The sequence below is a fragment of the Hibiscus syriacus genome, unplaced genomic scaffold (genome assembly GCF_006381635.1).
Source record: "Hibiscus syriacus cultivar Baekdansim isolate YM2019G1 unplaced genomic scaffold, ASM638163v2 tig00110239_pilon, whole genome shotgun sequence".
Lineage (NCBI taxonomy): Eukaryota > Viridiplantae > Streptophyta > Magnoliopsida > Malvales > Malvaceae > Hibiscus > Hibiscus syriacus.
Genome location: NW_024062641.1, coordinates 2,085,928 through 2,093,681, shown reverse-complemented (window position 1 = coordinate 2,093,681; position 7,754 = coordinate 2,085,928). Strand labels below are relative to the sequence as shown.

The window sequence follows — 7,754 nt, the reverse complement described above, 5'->3', positions numbered from 1 at the left end:
ACCTAGAGTTATGCATCAAATAACGCATGAATCTCTAGGATCTATGGCGATTGATACCATGTTAGAGTAGCAACTTCATTGAAAGAATAAAGCAAAAATGCATATATTTTATTGAACTACAACACTGTTTATATACAAGAGATTACAACAACATACAACTTCTATAACTGCTCAAAACAACTAACAACTACTCATAACAAACACTTAACAACTTCATAACTACATAACTACCTACATATGTCAGCATTATCTTCATCATTCAACAATCATCATCATTCATAAAAAAACGCTTCTCTTTTAACCCTATATGCTACTTACATAAGCCATTGATTAACAAACTAGAGGGAAAACACATAGATAAAACTAAAATCATACACATAAACTTTCTGATACATCTAGTGGCGTTGAACTTCCCATTTGTTTAACTTTTATTATTTTGTGTTATTTTTTCTATCTCCATCTAGCCAACTATGTGCTTGAAAGTTAGGTTTTCTAGTTAAACATTTTCGGTAGAAAGATGAATAAATGGCTTCGTGAGGGAATAATTGATATAGCTTGATGTTCTGAAGTTGGTGTGCTCTGGAGTAGACTGAATTGTAGCAACCTTGTCTTGAGTTGCAAACTTTCTCCCTTGGCTTTTATCCCATAGCACTAGGTAAAATCCTACAATGATCAACACAACCCCGATAATGTTGTGTTTGAAGAGATTTTGTTAATGCCAAGTTAATCACAAGCTTAATGTAATGAAACAAATTTTGTTGATTTTATATATAAACGTAGGGGGTAACTTTAATAGATATATGGTTGATGAGTTTTGAATAAAGAATGTATAGATAATGTAGGGGAGAAAAAGACCTACATAGTTCTTACTTACCCTTCCAAATAGAACTCTTTCCCAGAGCAAAGGAAGCCATGATGGCGATAGTAAGTGTCTGAAGAGCTTGATAAACAGAAATGAAGATAGGGCCACCTCTTCCAATGCACCATATCTGTACAACGAATGCAATTCCCTACGCCACCACACCCTGTTTTTTTCCACACAGATGTTTTGTTCTCATTTCATTTTAAATAACCCACCACCCTACACATTATTGCATAAAATGACTACAAGAGACGAGATCTTATAGAATCAACTAAGGGTTTGTAAATTGTATCCCATGTACATGTATTATTGCCTTATAAGCAATTATTTGTACTGGTGGTTATTTAGATTACTTTCCTCATGCTCAATGAATTAATAGTAAGAAGAAATATATGTGAATGGTTTGAGTAAACGAGTGATGAAATATTGACTACGTAGAGAATAGTGAAGAGTTCTCCGCCAGAGTGGAAAATCCAAGCTTGAGATTCTCTCAAAAAAACTACCACAATGATGAGGAACTGAATAAGACCAAAGAAACATGTGTAGGATGTCACAGAGAGTCTAGTTGGGTACTTATTTAGGACTGGTTCCTGCAACACCAGCCAACTAGACCAGAACAAGCAATTACCAATCAGATACAGACAACCAAGTGTCTAGTTCTTTCCATCCGCATCTTCCAATGACACAAACACTTGGGTGGGTCTATGTAGATGTGGAGTTGGCCTGTATATGGTTGGAACTTTATATAGAGTTATCTCTGATACTCCACCCATACATAAGATTATTCCCATAACCTTTGATATCCCATATTTTCCATTTACCCGCACTTTCTCTATCCTGAAAATACAACAACATGCAAATGAAAGCAATCAAAATCAAAATTTGCATGTAAATTAATTTTTATAATAAAAGAGTAACTTTGTGCTAATTACCTGTTGGAGTAAGCTGGAAGCTACAGTTATAGATGCTCACGTGGACTGGTGCAGTTAGGTTGTTAATTGGTTAAGGTTGTTAGTATCTATGTATAACCGTATGGATGTTGTCTATATAACTTGTGTAAAGGGAAGTATTAAGCAATGAGAAAGAAAGCATTCTTCTGGTTTTAAGAGTTGTAGTTTAGTCTCTTTACTTTCTTTCAACATGGTATCATTTGCTATTGTATTTAGGGTTTCTTTAATAAGGAAAAGGTTTGCTTTCGTTGTCCGTGCTTTTCATGGATCAAAGTTCTACTTCAGCATCTACTTCAATGAAGTTTTCTTCAAGAAATACCAAAGTCTTCACCAACAAAAAGGTGAATTTGATTCTTGATGAAACAAAATTTCTTCTTTGGAAGCAACAAGTGTTACTCACCGTGAGGAGACATCATCTTGAATGTTGACTAAAATGATGCTGCCTCCTCCAGAAATAGTGGTTGGTGAAGATGTAGTTGCAATTCTCAATGAAGAATATGTGGAGTTCTTGGCCCAAGATAGTGATTTAGCTTCTTGGTTGTTATCAACGGTTATTCCCCACTTAATCCCTCAATTTATTGGTGCTGAAACATCAACCCAGGTATAGAACAAAGTGTTGCAATTCTTTGCTAACCGTTCTACCACTGCTATAATGAGTTTACATTACAAGCTTCAATCCCTCATGAAATAAGGAGATATCACGAGAGCATATCTTACAAAGGTAAAAAAAGTAATTGATGCATTAACTTCATGTGGAAGTCCAATTCTTGTGTCTAAACATGTTGCAATCATTCTAAAGGGTCTTACAAGGGAGTATCAACCCTTCATTGCAATCATATCTGCTATGCGTGATTCACTGTCACTTGATAGCATCTGCACCATGCTTATTGATGCTGAAACATAGTTTGAGGGTTTCGATTACCAGCCTGAGTGTTTGCCTATTAGTGTTAATCTTGCATAATAAAATGTGAATTCTGATTCTAACAAGAATCGGGAAAAGCAATAATATCGATCTAAACGTCCATCCTACTCTCATGGTATATCTCGTGGCAGAGGAAGATGAAGGCCTAGGGTTCAGTGTCAGTTATATGGCAAAAATTGACACCTGGTCAGTCAGTGCTGGCATCGGTTCGATGAGGACTTATTTGGTATAACACTTGATGATCATACCTCTAACACTGAAACTTCAATAGTTTATTATGTTGCAAATGGATCTAGTGATAATGGATGTAATTGTTGTGGTCACAATATCAAGTATCGTGATGATAATAGGTCTGCTGGGCAAACTCATGCACATGTTGTTACTGCTGGCCAAGATCAATGGGTGGTTGACTCTAGTGTAACACACCATGTTACTTCCAATGTGGCCTCGATCACTCATCACACCAATTGTAGTAATCCTGGTAAGTTAATGGTAGGGAATGGTGATTCTTTGCCTGTTAATATGGTTGGCAAGACTGAGTTACTTGCTTCATCACGTACTTTGTCTCTTAGTGACATTCTATATGTTCATTTTATAACTAAGAATCTACTTTCTGTATCTAAGATTTCTAGGGATAACCATGTGTTTCTTGAGTTTCATGCAAAAACTTATTGTGTTTGAGATTAAGTCACCAAGGTTGTTTTGCTATGAGGTGAAGAGTGTGATGGTTTATATGTTTTCAATTCTAACATTTCTCAAAGTATAGATAGTGTGGTTGAAGTGCATGCTACCATGGCATCCTCCAAGGCGTCTGAAATCTGGCATAGGCGACTTGGTCATCCTGCCTAAGATACTCTTATGATAATTTGTAAACAAATTGATGGAAAAACCATTCATGATGTGAATAAAAATTGTGTTCCTTGTCATTTGGGTAAAAGACATAAGTTAACATTTCCTCGATCTGATAGTGTGTATACTAAACCATTACAGCTTGTATATTCTGATCTATGGGGACCTCCCCACATTTCTTCAAATGGTTTTTGATTTTATATGTCGTTTGTTAATGTTGCCACTCGGTTTACATGGTTGTGTCTATTAAAAACAAAGGCTGAAGCAGTTACAACATTTCATTTGTTTCAGCAATTGGTTGCTACTCAGTTTGGTGGAATTGTTAAAGCTCTTCAAATCGATTGGGGAGGAGTATTTCGGCCATTGACAGATGAATTAAGCAAGGATAGTGTTCTTCATCACCTTACTTGTCCTCATACGTCTGAATAAAATGGAGTGGTTGAATGAAAACATATGCACCTTGTTGAAATGACCCTAATATTGATTACTCAAGCCTTTATGTCCATTAAGTTTTGGTCCTATACTATTCAGACAAATGTGCACCTCGTTAATAGGTTACTATCGAGAGTGCTACAGGATAAGTCTCATTTGAGCTGTTGTATGGTAAAATTCCATATTATAGTGGGCTGCGAGTGTTCGGCTGTAGATGTTTTCCATACCTAAGACCATTCTTGCATCACAAGCTTGAGTTTTGGTCTCAGTTGTGTACGTTTCAAGGATACAGTACTCAGTACAAGAGATTCTAGTGTTTAGCAAGTGATGGATGTGTTAACATTTCTAGGCATGTAGTGCTTAATGAAGTTGTGTTTCCTTTTATAGATAATCATGAAAGGAGTTCTATTGCAGCCACAAGTGAAAAACAATCTCGAACGCTTGAGCTTGTTACTAATGTCACCAAGTTTAGGGCTCAACAACCTGAAAATTGTAGGCTGTCAACAAATGCTGACAGTAGTTCATCAGAAAGCATGCATGTACCTGGTGGTTCTCATGGTATGGGTAGAACCGAGGTTTCTTTTATCACTGATGGACAGTTACATGTACACACTACGTGTGGTAGTGGTGAAAGTGTAGAGCACGAGATGGACCCAAAACAACATACTGATGACATGGCTATAAGTGCTGGTGCTGGAAATGAAGTAAGTCATGGCAACACTCACCCTATGATGACTCGTAGCAAATGCGGGGTGTTTAAACCAAAGTTTATATCGGTTCTGTTGTTGATGATGTCCCATGTAATGTGTATGAAGCATTTAAATCTTCAGAGTGGAAAGCAGTAGTTCATGAGAAGTATAATGCACTTCAACGCAATAGAACTTGGGAGCTCACTAGTTTACTAGATGGAAGGAAAGTTGTAGGCTGTAAATAGCTGTTTAGACTCAAGAAAAATCCTGATGGCTCGATTCATCGTTACAAGGCATGCTTGGTTGTTAAAGGATTCTCACAAATTCCTGGCCATGACTTTAGAGACACGCTTAGCCCTATGGTTAAATTCTCCACCTTGAATGTTATTCTTTCACTAGCAGTACTGAACAACTGGGCTCTACGACAAGTAGATGTAAACAATGTGTTTTTGAATGGTGATCTTCATAAAGTGGTCTTCATGCAACAACCTCCAGGTTTTGAACAAACTACTCCTGATGGAAGTAAGCTTGTTTGTCGATTAAAGAATGCACTCTATGGGCTACGATAGGCACCCAGAAGTTGGCATACCAAGCTTTGAGATAGTTTGTTGGATATTGGTTTTAAAGAATCATGAGCTGATGTGTCTTTGTTTGTCAAGAAAATGGGTGTGCACTACATGTATATACTTGTGTATTTTGATGATATAATCATCACAGGGCATTCGAGCATTGAGATAGATGAAGTAGTACAGCTGCTGAGTGATAGATTTTCACTAAAGGATCTCGACCAACTTTCCTATTTCATGGGAATTGAAGTCAAACGAACTAGTCATTGTCTTGTCTTGTCACAAACGAAGTTTTTTCTTGAGCTCTTGGAGAAAGCTAATATGTTGAAAGCTTCCCCTACACCTACTCCCATGGTAGTAACCACCAAGTTGCGTCGTGATGATGGGGAACTAATTACTGATGCACACAACTATCACAACATTGTTGGAGGGCTACTTTATGTTTGCCATACAAGGCCAGACATTGCTTTCTGTGTAAATAAAGTTGCACAGTATATGCATTCACCACGTCAATCGTATATGATTGCAGTAAAATGGATTTTACGATACTTGGTTGGCACGGTGAACTTTGGTCTAGTGTTTTCTGCTGCTGGAGCTGGAGTGAAAGTTATTGCCCTTACAGATGCAGACTTGGGTGGTAGTCTTGATGACAAAAGATATGTGTTTGGGCATAGAGTTTTTGTTGGTAACAATATGGTTGCTTGGAGCTCAAAGAAACAGAAGTCCGTGTCTGGCTCTACAATGGAGGCTGAGTACAAGAGTGTTGCTGACACTACAACAAATGTGGTCTGGATTGGAGCCTTACTTGCAAAGCTTGGTGTCTGTTAGAAAGAGGAGTCGGTTATATGGTGTGACAACACCAGTGTTGTGGCTATGAATGTGAACCCTGTCTATCATGCTCATACCAAGAACGTTGACCTTGACATACATTTAGTTAGAGAGAAAGTTGCAGCAAAACAACTATGTGTCAACTATGTGCCTACTGTTCATTAGATTGTAGATGGCCTGACTAAGTCTTTGGCTCGAAATGCATTTGAAGAGTTTCGTGAGAACCTGTGTGTGAAGCTGTGTTGAAGATCAGGAGAGGAGAGAAAGTAGGAAGAATGTTGGAGTAAGCTGGAAGCTGCAGTTATAGCTCCTCACGTGGCATGGTGTAGTTAGGTTGTTAGTTGGTTAGGGTTGTTAGCAGCTATGTATAACCGTATGGATGTTGTCTATATAACTTGTGTAAAGGGAAGTATTAAGCAATGAGAAAGAAAGCATTCTTCTGGTTTTGAGTGTTGTAGTTTAGTCTCTTTACTTTCTTTCAACATTACCGTAGTATGGCTGCCATGAGAAATGTATTGGGTGGGACAGAGTTCTGGATTACTGATGCAAAGGTTGGTGATGTGTTATCTAACTCCAGCAAGTAGAAGCCTTGATTTGCTGTTATTCTGTCTCGTTAATTAAAAAAAGGAAATAGAACCGGTTAGTTTTTGCTTTGAACTTTGAAGAATTTCGTTCTCATTTTTTTATTTTAAAGGGATGAATATCATGCGTACCCTACAAGAGCGAGGAGGAAGAACAGTAAAAGAAAACTGAGAGTAATGGGAGGTCTCTCCTTCCTGTATAGAGAATGAAAAACAAGTTAGGGTTTTGAAATCGAAATTCAATGAGGTTATTATGGTCTGTATGATTTACTTTTCAAGAAAATATGCAAAGGGAAGGAGCAGAAGCAAAAAAATGTTATTCCTATAAACTGGGAAAACAAGTTTGCTAACTCCCATATTAAGGGCAGCTCTGGAAACAACATCTGCAAGGCCAACATGGTCACATGCATGCAGCTGTAGTCTTTCAGGAACCGACCACAACATTCTGTTCGCGGAAGCTGAACCACTGATATCAGCCATTGGAGCAAAGACTTGAGATAAAAACGAACAAAAGAAACGGTTTTCTACAAGAGATTAAGCAAAGGTGAGGATGGCAAAGTTGGGGAATGAGATGGTGATATGAATATACATTTTAAGAATTCGGATAAAGACATATAAAAAGAAAAAGGAGATTTAGATGTGGATAGTTTGGCCCACAATGCTGTAAAATGTCGTTACGTCAACTGTTAATAACCCATGAAGTGTTTTTGGTTGTCTTCCATTCTTCGAGATATAACATGAATCGAAAGTGAGAGAAAAAGAAAAAGATCAGCTCCATTTATTTACTGCACTATTATATAGCAGGTTCTGTTTTGGCTCCATGGCGTCCATGCCACTGATAATTGAAGGCGAGGAAGTGTGAGCCGCCATTGATAAATAGGCGCAGTAGAACGCACGAGAGGAAGGTGGGTACCTTACCTTCATCACCCGCACACATGCGTACCAAGTTTAATTTTTTTTTTTTTGTATTTTAATACATAGCATTGTAGTAAATAAACACATTCCTTGCCGAGACTGCATTTCCTATTCATCAACGCCTACCATTCAATAAATTAACAAATTCTTGTTGAGAAGA

General features: G+C 37.7%; 1 pseudogene; it reads right to left on the bottom strand.

Moving 5' to 3' along the window:
* Positions 1 to 496: 496 nt before the first annotated feature.
* Positions 497 to 7,190, bottom strand: LOC120114719 (annotated as a pseudogene).
* Positions 7,191 to 7,754: the final 564 nt, after the last annotated feature.